Below are 22,997 nucleotides of genomic sequence, written 5' to 3' on the forward strand. Positions count from 1 at the left end.
CCCAGTCTCATGTCTGGAATTGGAAATGGAAACGTTTCTTCCCTTTGAAGTTTTTGAAGGTGGTGTTCTGGTTTGCTAATGCTGCTGGAATGCAAAACACCAGAAATGGATTTGCTTCTATAAAGGGGGTTTATTTGGCTAAAAAGTTACAGCCTAAAGGCCATAAATTGTCCAATGTAAGGCTTCAGCAACAGGTACTTTCACTGGAGAAACGCCATTGGCATCCAGAAAACCTCTGTTAGCTGAGAAGTCACATGGCTGGTGTCCGCTTGCTCTCAGGTTACATTTCAAAATGGCATTCTCCAAAATGTTGCTCTTGGGACGTTTTGTCCTCTCTTAGCTGGATCTCCTCTCCAAAATGTCACTCTCAGTTGCTCTCAGCTCCTGTGTGTTCTTCAAAGTATCTCCCTTGGCTGTAGCAAGCTCGCTCCTTCTGTCTGAGCCCTTATAGAGCTCCAGTGAACTCATCAAGGTCCATGCTGAATGGGTGCGGCCACACCTCCATGGAAACTATCCAACCAGAGTCATCACCTACAGTTAGGTGGGTTGCATCTCCATGGAAACACTCAATCAAAGGATTCCAATCTAGTCAACACCAATAACATCTGTCCACACAAGATTGCATCAAAGCTAATGGCATTTGGGGGCAATAATACATTCAAACTGGCACAGGTGCCAAAAGGATCTGGCAGAACAGAGGAAAACCCAGTGGCCAAGCCTCTGGACTGAAGAGTATTGGGCAGCTGCAAAAGGCTCGATGACCACATTTACCTATTGTACCAGTTTGTATGTATTATGTCCCCCAGAAAAAGTCATATTCTTTGATGCAATCTTGTGGGGCAGTCATATTAGTGGGCATTAAGTTGGAACATTTGGATTAGGTTGTTTCCATGGAAATGTGCCCCACCTAACTGTGGGTGATGACTCTGATTGGATAATTTCCATGGAGGTGTGACCGCACCCATTTGGAGTGGTTCTAAATTAAATCACTGGAGCCATATAAATGAGCTGACAAACAGAAGGAACTCAGTGCAGCTGAGAGTGACATTTTGAAGAGGAGCTACAGCCAAGAGAGACACTTTGAAGAATGCACAGGAGCTGAGAGAGTAGCTGCAGATGAGAGACAGTTTGAAGATAGCTGTTGAAAGCAGACTTTTGCTCCAAAGAAGCTAAGAGAGGACAAACACCCCAAGAGCAACTGAGAATGACAATTTTGAAGAGAAGCTGAAACCTAGAGAGGAATGTCCTGGGAGAAAGCCATTTTGAAACCAGAACTTGGAGCAGACACCAGCCACGTGCCTTCCCAGCTAACAGAGGTTTTCCGAACACCACTGGCCATCCTCTAGTGAAGGTACCTGATTGTTGATGCCTTACCTTGGACACGTTATGGCCTTAAGACTGTAACTGTGTAACCAAATAAACCCCTTTTATAAAAGCCAGTCCATCTCTGTTGTTTGGCATTCTGGCAGCATTAGCAAACTAGAACACCCATCCTACCAGGGCTCAGAGCCTTGGGCCGGTGGCTTTCTTGATTCTTAAGACTTTTCATCCCACCTGAGTAGCCAAATTGATGCCAATTGAAAGCAGAGGTTCTCTGCCTGATGCACTCAAATGACCAATTCCTGACACTGGGTTTGAAAGAGAGAAAGAGTTTATTGCTAGGTGTGAGGCAGGAGGTCAGATGGCCCATGGCCTAAAAATCTGTCTCCCCACCCAGGGAAGTGAATCTCCCTGGCAACGTGGAATATGACTCCCGGGGAGGAATGTAGACCCGGCATCGTGGGATGGAGAACATCTTCTTGACCAAAAGGGGGATGTGAAAGGAAATGAAATAAGCTTCAGTGGCAGAGAGATTCCAAAACGAGCCGAGAGATCACTCTGGTGGGCACTCTTACGCACACTTTAGACAACCTTTTTTAGGTTCTAAAGAATTGGGGTAGCTGGTGGTGGATACCTGAAACTATTAAACTACAACCCAGAACCCATGAATCTCGAAGACAGTTGTATAAAAATGTAGCTTATGAGGGGTGACAGTGGGATTGGGAATGCCATAAGGACCAAACTCCACTTTGTCTAGTTTATGGATGGATGTGTAGAAAAGTAGGGGAAGCAAACAAACAGACAAAGGTACATAGTGTTCTTTTTTACTTCAATTGCTCTTTTTCACTCTAATTATTATTCTTGTTATTTTTGTGTGTGTGCTAATGAAGGTGTCAGGGATTGATTTAGGTGATGAATGTACAACTATGTAATGGTACTGTAAACAATCGAAAGTACAATTTGTTTTGTATGACTGCGTGGTATGTGAATATATCTCAATAAAATGATGATTAAAAAAAAAAAAAAAAAAAAAAATCTGTCTCCCTACACCGCAGTAACTCTGAGGGTTTTGTAGCACCAAGAGATGGGAAGGTTTTAGGATAATGAGCACAGTGGCCCAGATGATGTGATTAGAGGTGATCTAATGATTGAGGATGCGCAGATTGATTACTTGCTTAGTCACAGAACATTCGAAAGAAAATGGTGGCCTTAATATGACAATGGGTGTGATTTTTAGTATTATAATGAGGCATAGATCACTTATAGGATAAAGTCTAAGCTACTGTATGTGTCAGGAGGGCCCATTTTGGTTAGTTCCAGCTTTGGTTACTAAGATAACTTTGGACTTGGGGTGGGTAGTTCTGGGCTGACCCAAGACCCCTCATTAATAAACATTAGGGACTATCTTTAATGATCACAAGGCTCCAAAGTAAAAAAAAAAAAACAAAAAACAAAAAAAAACAGATAAAATGGGTACTAGTGTGGTCAGTCACAAGGTTTTTGCAATCACAAGAGCAGGAGATAAAGGCTCTACAATCATCAGAGACCAAGGTAGCTAGGTTACAGCTCAGAGATTTCAGGTATTTCCCTCTGTCTACTCTAATACACCAGAAAGTGAAAGAGAACATCTATATAATGGCTCAGTAATCATAGTCATCCTCTAAATCCTAACTTCTCAATTACAAGATGAAAGCAATAAAAATGTGTATACTATATTGTTTGCAGATACAGATGTGTGTAGTCAAAACACAGAAACACAGTGGAAAGGCTACACACCACCTGTGATTTAGGATAATTTTTGGAAGTGTTTGGAAGAGAGTAGGACCCTAAAGAGAACTTTGACAAAACTATGTTGTTTTATTTTTAAAAGGAAAAATCATCTGTGGCAAATACAACAGTGTATTGACCTTGATTGGTTTCAGGTATTTCTTGTAACATTTTCAATGCTTTTCTGCACTTTAAAAACACAAAAGAAGAAAGGAAGAATGAGAGGAGAGGAAAGGAAAACTTCTTCTGACTTCCCCAGCTTCCTAGAACAAATCTAAGCAATCGCCACCTGAATCACTCGATTTAAAACATTATCAGGTTGCCTGTTATATACATATTTTTAAATAACATTTTTTTAAATTTTTGGAATAGTTTTATATTTTCAGAAAAATTGTGAAGATAATCCAGAGAGTTCTCATATGTTCTGCATCCAGTTTCCCCTATTATTAACATCTTACCTTAGTGTGGTGTATTTGTTACAGCTCATGAACCAATACTGATACATTTTCATTAAAGTCCCCACTTTATTCACATTTCCTCTGTTCTTACCTAATGTCCTTTTTCTGTTCCAGAATCTCATCCAAGTTACCACATAATATTTTTAATTGTCACGTCTGCTTGGGCTCCGCTTGGCTGTGGCAGTTTCTCACCTTCCTTGTTTGTGATGATCGCGATGGTTTTGAGGACCTTTGGTCAGGGGTTTTGTAGAATTCCCCATTTGGATTTGTCTGGTGTGTTTCTCACGGGTTTGGGGAGGAAGCCCGGAGGGTAACGTGCCCTTCTGCTCACATCCCACCAAGCGTCCATGCTGCCGACACGGCTTTTCTCTGCCGGTGTAGACCTTGGCACCTGCCTGGGGGGCTCTGCAGGGGTGTCCCCGTCCAGTCAGCTCCTCTCCCCTTTCCACGCTGAACTCTTGGAACCAAGTCACGATGTGCAGCCTGTACTCAAGGACTTGAGAGATATGCTCCACTTCCTTCCCAAAGGAGGATCTACCTAAAGTATTTAGAATTCTCCCCAGGAGATTTGTCTAATTGGCCCCATTTTGAAATTTGTTCAGCAATTTATAGATATCAGGTTGCGCTCATAGATATTTAGTTTATGCTTTGGGTTATAGTCCAAGGCTATTTTATTTATTTCATTGATCAAATCATTTTAGTGTTGGCCACTGGAAGTTCTCCCAGTTGGCTCTTGTGTCCCTTTGAGATGTCTTCCTGTGCATATGTGGGGGTGAGGGGGCTAGCTCTCCCTTACTCTCTAATGGCATTAGAAACCAAAATATAGGTGTTAGATGTGCTCATTGCCCACGCGTGTCTTTGATTCATGCCATTGCCTGTCTCCTCTAATAGACCAAGGAGATACACGTGTGTATACTCATCCATGAATGTAGCATATCTGTAAGTATTTCTATATGTAATCATCAATAGTTACATTAAACTAAACATGAATTCATGCTGGTGACTACATCTCTAATCCATTACCATATTCTAACCTTGTCCCTTTGCTCATCTCTAAACTTCCACTCCGACAGTGAGAAACCTGGCTCCCACCAGCCACCAAAAGTTTTCTTAATTGTTCAAGTCCAGTTTACACAGTGTTATGAGAATTGTTAACCTGTATCCTCATGTGAAACACCGTTATCAGTAGTGCATGGCACTTGCCTCCTAAATGATACTTTAAAGTTTGCGCATATTAAGATTCACTCTTCGTGCTGAACAGTTCAGTGGGTTTTCAAAAATGTGCAGTGTCAAGTGTCCACAATTAAAGAATCATAGAGAACAGTTTTACCTCCCCAAATCCTCTGAGATTCACCTATTCAATCTTGTCCCCTGCTCCAGAGCCTGGCAACCATTGATCTTTTTACACTCACTATAATTTTGCCTTTTCCAAAATGCTGTGTAATTGGAATAATACAGTATAAAGACTTTTCAGACTGGCCTCTTTCAATAACCAATGTGAATTTAATGTCTTTTCTTTGCTTGATGCCTCATTTTTTTTTAAGTTTTATTCACATATCGTATAATCAATTCTAAGTGTTCAATCAATGGCTCCTATATAATCACAAAGTTATGCATTCAGCACCACAATCTATATGAGAAAATTCCCATTTCTTCCCCCAAAAAAAGTTCCATAACCCTCCCTTATTTCCCCTATTATTGACATTTAGCTTTGGTATAGTGCCTTTGTTGTAAGTAATGAGAGAATACTACATTGCTACAGTTAACTATAGACCTTAGTTTGCATTAGTTGTATTTTTCCCCATATACACCACCCCATTATTGACACCTTACAATAGTCACATACATTTTCTCTGGCTCATGTAAGAACTTTCTTATATTTGTACCATTAACCACCTTCATCATCCACTCTGGGTTTCGCTAAGTTATAAAGTCCTGGTTTTATCCTCTAGCTTTCCTTCTGGGGGTGTACACGACCCTAGTCTTCCTCTCTCAGCCATACTCACACTCAGCTTTGTTAGTTACACTAGTATTTTGCTACCATCACACAGTAGTGTCCTATCCATTTCTGATCTTTACAATTAAACTTACTAAACATTCTGTAGTCTTAAGCATCAATTTTCCAATCTCTGCCCTCTTTCTATGCCTGATAATCATGCTCTTGAACTTAGCTCTCAGAATTTGCTTGTTATAGTTAATTCACATTAGTGAGACCATACAGTGTTTGTCCTTTTGTTTCTGGCTTATTTCACTCAACCTAATGACCTCAAGGTTCAGCCACGTCGTTGCATGTATCACGACTTCATTCCGTCTTAGAGCTGCATATTATTCCCTCATATGTACATACCACAGTTTGTTTATCCGCTAGTCAGGTGATGGGCACTTGGGCTGTTTCTATCTATTGGCAATCATGAATAATGCCGCTATAAACATCAGGGTACAGATGTTTGTTTGCCTCCCCATTTTCAGTTCTTCTAAATATATGCGTAGTAATGGGGTTGCCGGATCATTTGGTGACTCTACACTTAGCTTCCTGAGGAAACGCCACATTGCCTTCCAGAGCGGCTGCACCATCCTACATTCCCACCAGCAGTGAGTAAGTGTGCCTCCTTCTCCACAGCCTCTCCAGCACTTGTCGTTTTCTGTTTCTTTTTTTTTGATAATGGCCTTTCTAGAAGGTGTGAAATGTACCTCATTGTGGTTTTGATTTGCATGTCCCTAATAGCCAGTGAAGTTGGCACCTTTTCATATGCTTTTTTAGCCATTTGTATTTCCTCTTTGGAAAAGTGTCTATCCAGGTCTTTTGCCCATTTTTTAATTGGGTTGTTTGTGTTTTTGTTTTTCCTCATTTCTTTTTCATCACTAATATTACATTGTATGGTACAGTTTGTTTACCATTCGTCTGCTGAAGAATGTCTTGGTTGCTTCCAGTTTGGGGTCATTACGGATAAATGTGCTATAAACATCTGTTTGTGGGTTTGTGTGTGTGTGTGTAGATATAGGTTTTCAAATCAGTTGGGTAAATACCTAGGAGTGTGATTGCTGGGTCATACAGCAAGACTACGTTTAGATTTATAAGAAACTATTGAACTGTCTGCCAAAGTGAGAACTGTGCATTTCCACAAGCAGTGTGTCTCAGCCGCACTCCGGGCACAAGGCCCCCTCTCTAATGGAGGGCCAGCTCTGCGCGTGTGACGTGGGTGCTGAGAGCGCCCCAGCTCGTCACGTGGCCCGGGGGCTCCCAGCACACGGGCAGCTCCTGTGGATCCGGGGAGCTGGGGACTCGGCCGAGTGTGCCCTGTTTCTGAACCTCCATCTCTTTGTCTGTCCTCTCCACATGAATATTTATCACACAGAAAGCAGAGCCAGACACCAGTCCCCCATCCTCGGAATCCATCAACACCCCCTTTGTAACTGGGACCCAGGGACAGAGGACTGAGACCCAGTGAAAGTGCTTTGCTTTCCGAGTCGCAAGGGCCGCCGTCAACCGCAGTAAATGGGCTTTTATTCCCTTATTTTGCTGCGACCCAGGTCTTTTGTGGCGCAAAATGATGGTGAATTTGTTGTAGGATAAAATGCAAGTAAGTCCACAGGGAAGGCTCTGAGGGGGTCTCCATGCCCTGCTCTGGGGGTCTCCGAGGGTGGTCCCTAATTCGCTCACGGAGCTCTTTATAAAAGGGCCCTTAGTCCTATAGGGAAAGCTCCGTGTCCAAAGCCACCCGGGGCCTCCTCCCCACACAGGGTGGGTGGCCCGCCCCTGCCCGGGCACAGCGGGGGCTCGGGGAGGAGGCTGGGCACAGCAGCTCTCTTGGGGCCAGGAGCAGACTTGTATTCAAACCTCCATCTGTTCAATGTCAAAACAACCGTAAATCCAGCCCATTTGTGGAGAAATACACTGCAGCCAGTTGTTCCATGTCCTGTAAAGCAGCAGTAGATCAATAAACATCTCCTTTTAGCAGCCCCATGTCCCCGGGCCTGCACACCACACAGCACTGCCCACTCACAGGCCGTGGGCAGGGATGGGGTGCTGTCCGCTCCACATCTCACCTTGGGGGCAGGCATTTGCTCCCCAGCCTCTGTTGCCCCACTGATTCCGGGGAGCCCTCTCCCCGCTTCCTACCCCCAGCAGGACTTTGATGTCAGACAGAGCCGAGAAGCCCGTTTACCACGTTCTCCCGAAGTCCCTTGGCCATTGTGTTTATTCTTCCACTTTGCAACCTTTTACAGATGGGACTTTTAGCAGGAAACGTTTGTCTGTCTGTCCATCTGTCTCTTTTGCACATACAGACACACACACAAATGCACGACTCACTTCTCTCTTATCAAAATTCCCATTTCACTGCCTCCCCATAGAGGAGGGCCCTGGGGGCCTCTGCCCCCCACATCCCTGGAGAGGAACTCAGGATCCTCCATCATTCACCACCTGCCACCCTCGTCCGTGCATCCCCGACCACGGCTCAGTCAGCGAGAGCATGTGCTTGGGCTTGGCCATCACGGTCCATGACCACTTCAGACCATGGCGACCGCTGCCCTTTGGAGCAGATTTGGAAGCGGGCAGGCGTGGGCTCGGGGCACCGAGGGGCCCGTGAACTATCTGAGCAGGTCCTTCAGCAGAAATGGCAAAGGCCGGGGAGGGGAGGCACTGGCCACCTCCAGGAGAAGGGAGGTCAGCTTGTCTGGCGGGACCCGTGGGGGTGGCCATCGGCCTTCTCAGAAGCAAGAGCCGGAGCCTGCGGGGCCTCCTCACACGTCCGGCCAGCCCTGCGTTAGTCAGAGACCGCACGCTCGTTAATCCTCCCAGCTGGTCACACACAATGCAGACCATGTTGGATGACCAGCGTCTTGCCCAGGGTCAGACCACATGTGCACGTTCAAAAGCCGTGAACCAGAAGCTTTCCCGACCCCGGTCTTCCCAAAACTTTGATGGCAAGGCCCAGGGTTCGGGACTTGGCCCCACGATGCGGTGCTTTTCTGAAATGATGTGGGTGTTGAAACAGAGTTTTATGGTTGCTTAAGTGCCATCAGGTTCAATAATGCATTTCTATCGAGAGCTGCGAAGGGATTAGAACAGTTCAAAGGCACCTCAGGTTCATGGAGCAGCCAGTTTCCTAAGTGGAGAGACGCTTTGACTGCACTAACAACTGCCTTTCTCAACACTTTGGAGGAAGCTTTTAAATAACCACTTGGGAGATTCCCGGGTGTCTTTGATAGAGAAGCCGCCTGGCCCCTGAGTCGAAGGCTGGGGCAGGGCAGGTGGCTCTCTCGGGGAAAGGCCCAGCTTCCCCTGCCCCCAGCTGAATCCCAGAGCAGGGACGTGCCCGGGGGACAGAGCGTCCTCCGCCACAAGGCACGCGCCCCGGCAGACCGGCTGCACCAGCAGGGCTGCTTCTGGGGAAACGTTGACGGGGCGCAAAGATTTCCAGCTGGGGGCCCTGGGTGAAGGTGTGTCACTGGTGCTGCAGCACGCACACCCTCTGACCGCAGCTCCGCTTCGAGGACTGAGCCCAAAGAAGCAGAGACCCATCACGGGGGCGGGGGCAGAGGGCTGGGCCCTGCATTTGCCCCCACAGATTCCACACTGTGCCCAAGCTTCTGTGTGGCAGCCTCGAGAGGTGATTGTTGCTAGCAGAGAAATGGTCAAAATCCCATATGTTCAGCAATAGGAAGATGGGTAAATAATCCAAGGAGCATCCACACTCCATAACAGACTCCAATCAGTTCATCACTGTCAGCAATGCACATCATATTCCCATCCAGACCCTGTGCTGTGATGCCTTCTGGTTTAAAAAGTAGAAGAAGGAAACAGAAGAAGGCAAGAAGGGGGAGAAGGGGAAGGAAGGAGGGAAGGAGGGAGGGAGGAAGAAGGAAAGGAAGCAGAGAAATTTCCTTCCATATCCACTCAGTATTCTTTGCTTCCCTTTACAGCAAGCTGCTTCCTGAGGCTTCTTTTCCGGCTCCATGCCCTCCGCCCATCGCCCTTGAACCATTGTTCAGTACAGCTCTCCACCCCCACGACCAGCTTTAATAGCCACAGCAGTGGCATCATTTAGCTTCACCCATCACCGGCCCATGACCCGGTCCCTGTGCCCAATGCCAACGTCTCGGACCAGCTCCGCTGCCAGGTGGTCTCCACCCTCACCTGCTAGCGGCCCTCACCTGTGCCCTTTCCCGATGGAGCTGCCTTGTGTGGTGGGAGGGGAGAGAGTGGCACAACCCCTGGGCCGATGGTTCCGGTTCAGAAGCACAGCCGCCGACTCGGGGCAGGAGCTGTTTGTGGTGCCATCCATGCTGCAAGCTCGCCTGCAGGTCAGGCCAAGCCAGCCCCACAAGGCACGTCCTCCTGCCCGGCCCACACCTCGCTAGAGGGTCCAGACCCCACAAAGTTAACGCATCTGAAAGGGAAGCTTTCTTTTCCCCTTGAGCCTACTTTTCTCCTGTAACTTCCATCTCAGGAATGACGTAACTCGCCCAGCTTTCCCAGCTTTCAGAGCAATCACTCTTGTATGTCTGGTCTTATCACCCAAGTGTATGTCCCTAGATAGGAAAGCTTGGCCTTACCAAATTTTTAAATTTTACATGATTTATATTTTATGCCCCTTTTTAGAAACAGCTTACCCTTCATCCATTTCTTTTCCTTATAATTTTTCTGCCACAAAAGCCAGGCCACTTGATCAGTCGAGTGTCCTACTGTTTCCCACCGTCTAAATTTTGCCAACGCATCCTCCCTGTGGCCTCTGGAGGTCCCTCTGTTCTCTGCATTTTCGCAGCAGCCAGGTCCAGGGACGGCACTGGCTTCAGGTCACCTGTTTGGCAGGACGATAGGTGTGGTTAGGCTTCCCATGGGAGGCATGTGGGATCTGGGTTTCATTCATTTTTTTTTGACATTAGCAATCATTGATGCTCAACATCTATATCCACTGATTCACTGGGAGTAGAAACATAGTGATACTCCAGTATGTTTTCCTTTATTAGGTGAAATCATTTGCTAAGGCGATACTTCCTTATCTCTGTGTGTTTACACTGTGGTGCAATTTATAGAGTTTGCTATCTGTGGATGCAAGGCTGAACTCTTTTATTTGATTTACCTAATTTTTAAGAGAATGAATTTTCCTCTGTCATCCACTAGGTGTCCAATGAGTTTTGTTGTAAAGCTGTTCATTAATTGACTTACACATTTGTGATGGATTCCAGCCAATTCCAGCTCTTCATCCTTATTGAGGCACAACTTGGATCGTCTTTGGCCAGTGGTGGCCTCTTCCAGTCGGCTCTCGTGGTCCCAGATCCCAGAAGTGCCTTCTTCAAAGTTCTCCAAGCCTCGCTCTGCTTGTTCTGTCTAATCACCTGCCTTAATGTGGGATTTGGGAAGATACAAAAGCTGTGCTGTGTTGCTTCTACCACTGCCGCCTTCCCCAGCTTCATCTTCTTTCCCATCACTCATCATCAACAAGTTTTTAAACATGAGTAACATGTTCTCTGACTTTTTTCATAATTAGAATGGAATTGTCATGTAAATAAGGATATAATTTTGTTCAAAGCATTTTCCCAGTTCCTGGAATATAATAACATTCAATAAACATTTAATAAGTAAATGAATGAGCATTCGTGGAGTATTTGTTTTATGTAACCCACACGGTTTCTCACCACAAGGTGGGTAGTATTATCTAATCCTGTCTTAGAAATGAGGAAACTACTATTAAAGGATAACCACCAGCCGAGGGTCAGAGAGCAAGTGGTATAGCCGGACTTTGATTTGATGCCAGAGCCTGTCGCTGCACCCCCAGCCGTGTCCTGCGGACTCGGAACCGCCTCGGGAGGCCTCCCCTGTCCAGCGATGTTCTGCCCATGGGGAGAAGCTGATGTGACTCTGCTGGGCGTCAGCCGCTTCCGCCAACGCACACACATGCGAATGGAGGGAACAGGGGCGCACGAAGGGCACCCATGGACGTGAAGAGCTTATTTTTTTTTGCCGGATGGACGGATTCTGAGTGAATTTTATAATTTGAAATAATTTTTCATTTGTTTTATAATAAGCAACGTTGGAAAAACGCATGCCCCTTGCGTTCTCCCGATGGCCTTGGAGAGTTTTGCCTGTACATATTTTGGGTTAAGGGCAGCAAGAGAAAGCTCCCAAATCCATTTCTGGAGTGAGCCTTGACTCATAAGCCTGGAGTTTTAGCTGAATTCAACAGGCACCAAGCAGGCACCTGCTGTGTGCATAAGCTTCCTCATAAAGGATCCCTGAGTCTCCTTTGTCTTCCGTGGCCATCCTTACCCTCGTGGAAGCTGTGGGGGCGCCATGGAGAAATGCAACTTAAAAGGATAATCCAAGGTTCAGAGGCCCCGAGGGAGGTATTAAAACAGATTTGAATATTTTGAGCATTTTGTACACAGTTCGCCATTGGGTTGATCTTCTGAGGATGAGCGTAAAGAGAGGAAATGGATGTATTTTGTATGGCTGGATTTAGACGATTGTATAAAAGAAGAGTGGTGGCTGAAGTATGCTTTTTGTTTTGTTTTATTTATTTATTTTCCCCCAAATACAAGCACTTTTCTCTTTCTGCTAGTTGCACTGAGTTGCTGATTGTAATAGTTTCTTATTGTTGCACAGCAAATTATCACACATTTAGTGGTTTCATGAAATAACACACATGCTATCAGACAGTTCTGTGGGTTGGAAATCAGACCTACGTCACACTGGGCTAAAATCAAGACGCAGACAGGACCCTGTTCCTTTCTGGAGGCTCCAGGGCAGGATCTGTTTTCCTGCTTTCCAGCTTCCAGAGACCACCTGTGTTCCCTGGCTCATCACCCCCCCCCCACCTCCAAAGCCCGCGAGGCCGCTTCTCTGGGACCTTCCTCCTTCCACAGTCACCGCACCCCTGACCACAGCTGGGAAAGGTTGTCGGATTTTAAGGCTCACGTGATCAGATCAGTTCCAGCTGGATGAGCCAGGATAATTTGCCTTCTCAAGGTCCTTGACTCAAACCACCGCAAAGTCCCTTCTACTGTGTAAAGTAGCATATTCAGAGATGAGGATGTAGGCTTCTGGGGAATGGGGGCTGGGCGGCGGGCGTGCCTACCCAAAACACCCAAATAATGGGGAGATAAAGACACTCTTATGAATCGGAAGGACGAATGCGGTTAAAGTCTCAATTCTCAACTACTGCTTTACAGTTTAATACAATTCCATCATCAGGGTTTTTCTCTAAAATTAACAAGCTGATTCCAAAATTTATAAGAAGTACAGATGAGGCAAAACAATTTTAAAAAATAAGGTTGCAGGACGTATTCTACCTGCTTTCAAGACTTACTTTAAAGCTGCAGTAATAAAATCAGGGTGCTAATGGTGTAAAGGAAGACATGTAGATCAATAGACCTGAATAAAAGTCCAGAAATAGACCCAGAGAATTATGGCCGATTGATTTGTGACAAAGGTGCTGAGGTAATTCAATGGAAAATAATGATATTTTTCAAAACCTGATGCTGCAAAAAAAATGTACATTCCTATGCAAAATACCTCAACCCTTACTTCACACCATATGCAAAAATCAATTTGAAGCACGTTATGGAGTTAAATGTAAGTGTTAAAACTACCAATTTACTCAAAGAAACATAATGGAAATGTTCAGTGACCTTGTGTTAAGCAAAGATTTCTTAAAAGGATATTAAAACCTAGAAATAAACAATTTTTTAAAATGACAACTGAGATTTCATGAAAATTAAAAATGTTGGCTTTCAAAACACACTAGAAAATGAAAAAGCAAACCACAGACTGGAAGAAAATAGGTGCAAAACAGATATCTAATAAAAAACATGTATCAAGCATATATGCAGAACTCTTCCAACTCAACATAAAGAAGACAAAGTGTTTAAGAAACGAGCACAAAAAGTAAACAGATACTTTACCAAAGAAGAGGAACATGTGGTTAATAAGCACATGAAAAGATGCTCAAATCATTAAGACTTTAGAAGAATGCAAATTAAAGCCATAATGAGATACCACTTCATACCCATTCAAATGGCTAAAATTTTTTTTTTTAATCATCATTTTATTGAGATATATTCACATACCACGCAGTCATACAAAACAAATTGTACTTTCGATTGTTTACAGTACCATTACATAGTTGTACATTCATCACCTAAATCAATCCCTGACACCTTCATTAGCACACACACAAAAATAACAAGAATAATAATTAGAGTGAAAAAGAGCAATTGAAGTAAAAAAGAACACTGGGTACCTTTGTCTGTTTGTTTCCTTCCCCTACTTTTCTACACATCCATCCATAAACTAGACAAAGTGGAGTTTGGTCCTTATGGCATTCCCAATCCCATTGTCACCCCTCATAAGCTACATTTTTATACAACTGTCTTCGAGATTCATGGGTTCTGGGTTGTAGTTTAATAGTTTCAGGTATCCACCACCAGCTACCCCAATTCTTTAGAACCTAAAAAGGGTTGTCTAAAGTGTGCGTAAGAGTGCCCACCAGAGTGATCTCTCGGCTCGTTTTGGAATCTCTCTGCCACTGAAGCTTATTTCATTTCCTTTCACATCCCCCTTTTGGTCAAGAAGATGTTCTCCATCCCACGATGCCGGGTCTACATTCCTCTCCGGGAGTCATATTCCACGTTGCCAGGGAGATTCACTCCCCTGGGTGTCTGGTCCCACGTCGGGGGGAGGGCAGTGATTTCACCTTTCAAGTTGGCTTAGCCAGAGAGAGAGGGCCACATCTGAGCAACAAAGAGGCATTCAGGAGGAGACTCTTAGGCACAAATATAGGGAGGCCTAGCCTCTCCTTTGCAGCAACCGTCTTCCCAAGGGTAAAACTTATGGTAGAGGGCTAAACCCATCAAACCACCAGTCCCCTATGTCTGTGGTCATGTTAGCAACCATGGAGGTGGGGTAGGCGAATACCCCTGCATTCTCCACAGGCTCCTCAAGGGGGCACTACATCTTTTTTTTTTTTTTTTCCTTGTTTGTCTTTTTTCTTTTTTTTTTTTTTTTAACTTTCCCTTCTTTTTTAAATCAACTGTATGAAAAAAAAAGTTAAAAAGAAAACAAACATACAATAAAAGAACATTTCAAAGAGACCATAACAAGGGAGTAAGAAAAAGACAACTAACCTAAGATAACTGCTTAACTTCCAACATGTTCCTACTTTACCCCAAGAAAGTTACATAATATAGCAACATTTCAGTGAACTTGTTCCTACTACATCCATCAGAAATTAACAGACCATAGTCATTTCTGGGCATCCCCAGAACGTTAAATAGCTTATCTGTTCTTCTTGGATTATTGTTCCCCCTTCCTTAATTGCTCTCTACTGCTAGTTCCCCTACATTCTACATTATACACCATTTGTTTTACATTTTTCAAAGTTCACATTAGTGGTAGCATATAATATTTCTCTTTTTGTGCCTGGCTTATTTCGCTCAGCATTATGTCTTCAAGGTTCATCCATGTTGTCATATGTTTCACGAGATCGTTCCTTCTTACTGCCGCGTAGTATTCCATCGTGTGTATATACCACATTTTATTTATCCACTCATCTGTTGAAGGACATTTGGGTTGTTTCCATCTCTTGGCAATTGTGAATAATGCTGCTATGAACATTGGCGTGCAGATATCTGTTCGTGTCACTGCTTTCCGATCTTCCGGGTATATACCGAGAAGTGCAATCGCTGGATCGAATGGTAACTCTATATCTAGTTTTCTAAGGAACTGCCAGACTGACTTCCAGAGTGGCTGAACCATTATACAGTCCCACCAACAATGAATAATTGTTCCAATTTCTCCACATCCCCTCCAGCATTTGTAGTTTCCTGTTTGTTTAATGGCAGCCATTCTAATCGGTGTTAGATGGTATCTCATTGTGGTCTTAATTTGCATCTCTCTAATAGCTAGTGAAGCTGAACATTTTTTCATGTGTTTCTTGGCCATTTGTATTTCCTCTTCAGAGAACTGTCTTTTCATATCTTTTGCCCATTTTATAATTGGGCTGCCTGTCCTATTGTCATTGAGTTGTAGGATTTCTTTATATATGCAAGATATCAGTCTTTTGTCAGATACATGGTTTCCAAAAATTTTTTCCCATTGAGTTGGCTGCCTCTTTAGCTTTTTGAGAAATTCCTTTGAGGTGCAGAAACTTCTCAGCTTGAGGAGTTCCCATTTATCTATTTTTTCTTTTGTTGCTTGTGCTTTGGGTGTAAAGTCTAGGAAGTGGCCGCCTAATACAAGGTCTTGAAGATGTTTTCCTACATTATCTTCTAGGAGTTTTATGGTACTTTCTTTTATATTGAGATCTTTGGTCCATTTTGAGTTAATTTTTGTGTAGGGGGTGAGGTAGGGGTCCTCTTTCATTCTTTTGGATATGGATATCCAACTCTCCCAGCCCCATTTGTTGAAAAGACCATTATGGCTCAGTTCAGTGACTTTGGGGGCCTTATCAAAGATGAGTCGGCCATAGATCTGAGGGTCTATCTCTGAATTCTCAATTCGATTCCATTGATCTATATGTCTATCTTTGTGCCAGTACCATGCTGTTTTGGCAACTGTGGCTTTATAATAAGCTTCAAAGTCAGGGAGTGTAAGTCCTCCCACTTCGTTTTTCTTTTTTAGAGTGTCTTTAGCAATTTGAGGCATCTTCCCTTTCCAAATAAATTTGATAACTAGCTTTTCCAAGTCTGCAAAGTAGGTTGTTGGAATTTTGATTGGGATTGCATTGAATCTGTAGATGAGTTTGGGTAGAATTGACATCTTAATGACATTTAGCCTTCCTATCCATGAACATGGAATATTTTTCCATCTTTTAAGGTCCCCTTCTATTTCTTTTAGTAGAGTTATGTAGTTTTCTTTGTATAGGTCTTTTATATCTTTGGTTAAGTTTATTCCTAGGTACTTGATTTTTTTAGTTGCTATTGAAAATGGTATCTTTTTCTTGAGTGTCACTTCCGTTTGTTCATTTCTAGCATATAGAAACATTACTGACTTATGTGCATTAATCTTGTATCCCGCTACTTTGCTAAATTTGTTTATTAGCTCTAGTAGGTGTATCGTTGATTTCTCAGGGTTTTCTAGATATAAGATCATATCATCTGCAAACAATGACAGTTTTACTTCTTCTTTTCCAATTTGGATGCCTTTTATTTCTTTGTCTTGCTGGATTGCCCTGGCTAGCACTTCCAGCACAATGTTGAATAACAGTGGTGACAGCGGGCATCCTTGTCTTGTTCCTGATCTTAGAGGGAAGGCTTTCAGTCTCTCACCATTGAGTACTATGCTGGCTGTGGGTTTTTCATATATGCTCTTTATCATGTTGAGGAAGTTTCCTTCAATTCCTACCTTTTGAAGTGTTTTAAAAAGGATTTTGTCAAATGCTTTTTCAGCATCTATTGCGATGATCAATTGATTTTTCCCTTTTGACTTGTTAATGTGTTGTAATACATTGATTGTTTTTCTTATGTTGAACCATCCTTGCATGCCTGGAATGAACCCCACTTGGTCATGGTGTATGATTTTTTTAATGTGTCTTTGGATTCGATTTGCAAGTATTTTGTTGAGGATTTTTGCATCTATATTCATTAGGGAGATTGGCCGGTAGTTTTCCTTTTTTGTAGCATCTTTGCCTGGTTTTGGTATTAGATTGATGTTAGCTTCATAAAATGAGTTAGGTAGTGTTCCATTTTTTTCAATGTTTTGGAAGAGTTTGAGTAAGATTGGTGTCAGTTCTTTCTGGAAAGTTTGGTAGAATTCCCCTGTGAAGCCATCTGGCCCTGGGCATTTATTTGTGGGAAGATTTTTGATGACTGATTGGATCTCTTTGCTTGTGATGGGTTGGTTGAGGTCTTCTATTTCTTCTCTGGTCAGTCTAGGTTGTTCATATGTTTCCAGGAAATTGTCCATTTCTTCTATGTTATCCAGTTTGTTGCCATACAGTTGTTCATAATATCCTCTTATAATTTTTTTAATTTCTTCAGGATCTGCAGTTATGTCACCTTTTTCACTCATTATTTTGTTTATCTGGGTCTTCTCTCTTTTTGATTTTGTCAGTCTAGCTAGGGGCTTGTCAATCTTGTTGATCTTCTCAAAGAACCAACTTTTGGTGATATTTATCCTCTCTATTGTCTTTTTGTTCTCTATGTCATTTATTTCTGCTTTAATCCTTGTTATTTCTTTTCTTCTACTTGGTTTGGGATTGGTTTGCTGTTCATTTTCTAGCTTCTTCAGTTGATCCATTAGTTGTTTGATTTTGGCTCTTTCTTCCTTTTTAATATATGCGTTTAGTGCTATAAATTTCCCCCTTAGCACTGCTTTTGCTGCATCCCATAGGTTTTGGTATGTTGTGTTCTCATTTTCATTCGTCTCTATATATTTAGCAATTTCTCTTGCTATTTCTTCTTTAACCCACTGATTGTTTAGGAGTGTGTTGTTTAACCTCCAGGTATTTGTGAATTTTCTAAGTCTCTGATGGTTATTGACTTCTAATTGTATTCCATTGTGGTCAGAGAATGTGCTTTGAATAATTTCAATCTTTTTAAATTTATTGAGGCTTGTTTTATGTCCCAGCATATGATCTATTCTGGAGAAAGTTCCGTGAGCACTAGAAAAGTATGTGTATCCTGGTGATTTGGGATGTAATGTCCTGTAGATGTCTGTTAAATCTAATTCATTTATCAGATTGTTTAGGTTTTCAATTTCCTTATTGGTCTTCTGTCTGGTTGATCTATCTATAGGAGAGAGTGATGTGTTGAAGTCACCCACAATTATTGTGGAAACATCAATTGCTTCCTTTAGTTTTGCCAGTGTTTCTCTCATGTATTTTGTGGCACCTTGATTGGGTGTATAGACATTTACGATTGTTATTTCTTCTTGCTGAATTGTCCCTTTTATTAGTATGTAGTGGCCTTCTTTGTCTCTCAAAACATCCCTGCATTTGAAGTCTATTTTATCTGAGATTAATATTGCTACACCTGCTTTCTTTTGGCTGTAGCTTGCATGAAATATTTTTTTCCATCCTTTCACTTTCAGTTTCTTTGTGTCCCTGTGTCTAAGATGAGTCTTTTGTATGCAACATATTGATGGTTCATTTTTTTTGATCCATTCTGCAAATCTGTATCTTTTAATTGGGGAGTTTAATCCATTTACATTCAACGTTAAAACCATGAAGGCATTTCTTGAATCGGCCATCTTATCCTTTGGTTTATGTTTGCCATATTTTTCCCTCTCTCTATTAATATCCTTTATTGTACCCATACCGAATCTCTTTAGTACTGAACCTTTCTCCAAGTCTCTCTGTCCTGTCTTTGTTTCTCTGTCTGTAGGGCTCCCTTTAGTATCTCCAGTAGGGCAGGTCTCTTGTTAGCAAATTCTCTCAGCATTTGTTTGTCTGTGAAAAATTTAAGCTCTCCCTCAAATTTGAAGGAGAGCTTTGCTGGATAAAGTATTCTTGGCTGGAAATTCCTCTCACTCAGAATTTTAAATATATCGTGCCATTGCCTTCTTGCCTCCATGGTGGCTGCTGAGTAGTCACTACTTTGTCTTATGCTGTTTCCTTTGTATGTGGTGAATTGCTTTTCTCTTGCTGCTTTCAGAACTTGCTCCTTCTCTTCTATGTTTGACAGTGTGATCAGTATATGTCTCGGAGTGGGTTTTTTTTGGATTTATTCTATTTGGAGTTCGCTGAGTATTTATGATTTGTGTATTTATGTTGTTTAGAAGATTTGGGAAGTTTTCCCCAACAATTTCTTTGAATACTCTTCCTAGACCTTTACCCTTTTCTTCCCCTTCTGGGACACCCATGAGTCTTATATTTGGACGTTTCATATTATCTATCATATCCCTGAGGTCCATTTTGATTTTTTCAATTTTTTTCCCCATTCTTTCTTTTATGCTTTCATTTTCCATTCTGTCATCTTCCAGGTCACTGATTCGTTGTTCAACTTCCTCTAGTCTTGTACTATGAGTGTCCAGAATCTTTTTAATTTGGTCAACAGTTTCTTTAATTTCCATAAGATCATCCATTTTTTTATTTAGTCTTGCAATGTCTTCTTTATGCTCTTCTAGGGTCTTCTTGATTTCCTTCATATCCCATACTATGGTCTCATTGTTCATCTTTAGTTCTTTGAGTAGCTGCTCTAGGTGCTGTGTCTCTTCTGGTCTTTTGATTTGGGTGCTTGGGCTTGGGTTATCCATATCGTCTGGTTTTTTCATATGCTTTATAATTTTCTGTTGTTTTTGGCCTCGTGGCATTTGCTGAACTTGATAGGGTTCTTTTAGGGTTTGTAGACCTACTGAAGTCCTTATCTCTAATTTATCAGATCTACAGCTTCGTGGAGTACACTTTCTCTAACTAACCAGCAGGTGGCGTCCACGAGCCACGTGTTCTCCACAAGCCAGTTCTCCCCTGCTTAGCCTTTTTGGTGAGTGGGGGAGTGAGTCTTGTGGGGCCCAATTTGTGTACCAAGCTTGCGTGTGTAGTTGGTGTTGCCTGCCCTGTATGTGGGGCGTGTTTCTGGGCAGTCGGGGAGGGGGGGTGGCCCTAACAATCAAATCTCCCTGATGATCCTAGAGTTTTAAAGCTGCTGCAATAGTCTAATCCTTCAGTTCAGTCCTGCCACAGTTTGTCTCTGCCACTGACCCACAAGTCCTTGGTATTGGCGTATGGCTCCTGAGACTTGCAAGTGGGCCCCTCTTCCAGGCTGTGCACCCCGGGTCCTCTGTTGAGGGATGACTGTGCTATGTCACAGGTGAGTGCCGTCCCCCCAGGGCAGTTCTGGGCTGCTGGGCTGTGTAGGGAGGCTCCCAGTCTGCTCAAATGATGGCTGAATGGGGCTTTGTTAATTCACACTGCTCCACCTTCCCAGCTCTGGGACATTCAGCTGAGGTTGCAGGGAAGGCTAATGTCCACGCCCAGTTTTGTGGTGTGTGCCTGTTATTTGAAGCACTTCCGTCACACTGGGTTGTCTGGGGCAGCTCTGGGCTATGGGGCTGGCGATGGGCAGGAGTGTTTCCTGTCCACCAGGATGGTGGCTGTGAGCGGACACCCCCCTTTTCTTGGGAAGTTGTGTTGTTTATTGAATTTTCTCAGCCACTGGATTATTGCCTTTTGTCTCAGAGCTCTCTTAGTTCTGCTCTTGACTTGACGTGCCCAAATTGCAAGTCTTTGAAGCTTTCTGTATTGGGCTTCTTAGAGTAATTGTTTTAGAAAAAGAAAAAAGGATTTAAAAAAAAAAAAAAAAAACAAAAAAGGGCCCTCCTCAGAGACCTAATGGGTTATTGAAATGCTAATAGACGAAGCAACCAGGGTCGTTAAGGAAAGGTCCACAGGGCAGAGAGATCAGCTTTTCTTCGGGATTTGCACATGCGCCTCAGGGCCTGAGCTCGGGCTTGAGCTCTGCCCTTCCCCCTTCTATGTCCACCAGAACTCCAAAAATCCTCCGCTTTTATTTTGGAGTTTTTCGTGTTGTTTTTTTTCTATGCCTGTCTCCTCTCTGCTGGGCTGGCTGCTCTCAGAGTCTCTGGTGTCTGGTCTCAGTCTATCTATGGTTGGAGTTTGAATCAGTAGAATGAGTTTCCGATAAGAGCAGCCACTGCACTTCTCCCTTCTCCTTCCTGGAGCTGACAGCCCCTCCTCCCACGGGACTGAGCCTGGCAGGGAGGGGCGCGGGTCCCCTGGCCGCAAAAACTTACAGATTTCGCTGATCTCAGCAGTTCCACGTTTTCATGAGTGTTGTATGAAGTATGCCCAAAGTCAGATTGCTCTGTGGTGTCCAGTCCACGCAGTTCCTGGATTTTTACCTACTTTCCTGGAGGAGTAACTAAAACTTACAGCTCACCAGTCTGCCATCTTGCCCCGCCTCCTCAAATGGCTAAAATTTTAAAGACAAAATCTCAAGTGTTGCCAAGGATATGGAGCAAATGGAATTTTCAAATACTGCTGGTGAGAATGCAAAATAGGACAGTGACTTTGAAATATTGTTTAGCAGTTTTTTATAAAGTTCAAACCTACAAACTTATCACATGACCTAATAATTCCACATGTAGGTATTGATCTAAAAGAGATCAAAACACATGCTCACACAAAGACTTGCAAGTAAATATTCAGGCAGCTTCGTTCATAACAGCTGGAAGCTGAACAGAACCCAAATGCCTACGAGCTGAGGTATGGATAAACACTTTTTGGTATATCCTTTTCATGGAGCACCAGTCAGCAATAAAAAGGAATAAAATAACAATATTTATGACACATGCAGCAACATGCATGAACCTCAGCATCATTATCACAAGGAAAGAAGACAGGCACAAAGCACCAAATACTGTATGATTCAATTTATATAAAATGCTACAAAAGTCAAAACTATAGCAGATCAGCATAAATGGGGGCTGGGGTGGGATTGGCTACAAAGTGCATAGGGTTCATTTTATTGTAGATAAAACATACTTCAATTAAGACAAACCACAAATAAGCCAATAGAAGAGAAAAAAAAAGAATAGTAAAATATACTCAATCCAAAATAACATAGGAAAAAAGAGCAAAGAACAGATGGAGAAAGTGAAAACAAATAGAGGTATAGTAGTTTTAAGCCAAATGAAATCAAGTATTACTTTAAACATAAATAAACTAAACACTCCAATTAAAAGTCAGAGATAGTCAGAATGGATAAAAAGCAAGAGTCAATAATATGCCATTTATATAACATGCAGTTTAAGTACAAAGAACCAGATAAGCTAAAAGCAAGTTAGATCAAAGTTAGACAGTAGACCTGCTAATGACTGCAGTATATCAGACAAAGTGGACTTTAAGACAAGAAGTGGTACCAGATAAAATGAGGATCATATTACAATGAGAAAGATAAATTCATAATATACATAATGGTCTTTAATGAGCATGCACACCACTCCCCATCTCCCAAGAAAGAGCTTAAAACAGGTGAGGCAATTCACCTAAAGAAGGAAATAGATCCGTATTGCAGTCACAGTTTTCAGCAGTTGTCTCTCAGGAATCGATAGAACATGTATGCCAAAAATAGGATAGGTAGATGTTAGACTAGATAGAGGATAGATAGATAGAAGGATGGATAGATAGATGATAGATGGATGAATAGAGGATAAGCTCTAATTAGCACGTTCAACATTTTAACTGATCTGCATTTACAGCACACTACTGAACAAAAGTGTGGAATACACTTTCTTTTCAAGTGCTCACAGAATAGTAATCAATTTACACCACAGGATGAGCCTTAAAAGAAATTTCAATAAAGCTCAAAGTACTGAAATTGTACAGATTATATTTTATAATCACAAGGGAATTAAAATAGAAATCAACAACAAAATTTTTATATAAAAAACCCATGTGCGGTCGCAGTTGATTCGTCTGGGGGGGGGGGGTGGCGGCCGGTTGCTAAATCCTAGGCTCCCAGGATTGCTCGGAGGGTACCGGCGGCGGGGGC

The sequence above is a fragment of the Choloepus didactylus genome, chromosome 8, assembly GCF_015220235.1.
Source record: "Choloepus didactylus isolate mChoDid1 chromosome 8, mChoDid1.pri, whole genome shotgun sequence".
In the NCBI taxonomy this organism is placed as follows: Eukaryota; Metazoa; Chordata; class Mammalia; order Pilosa; family Megalonychidae; genus Choloepus; species Choloepus didactylus.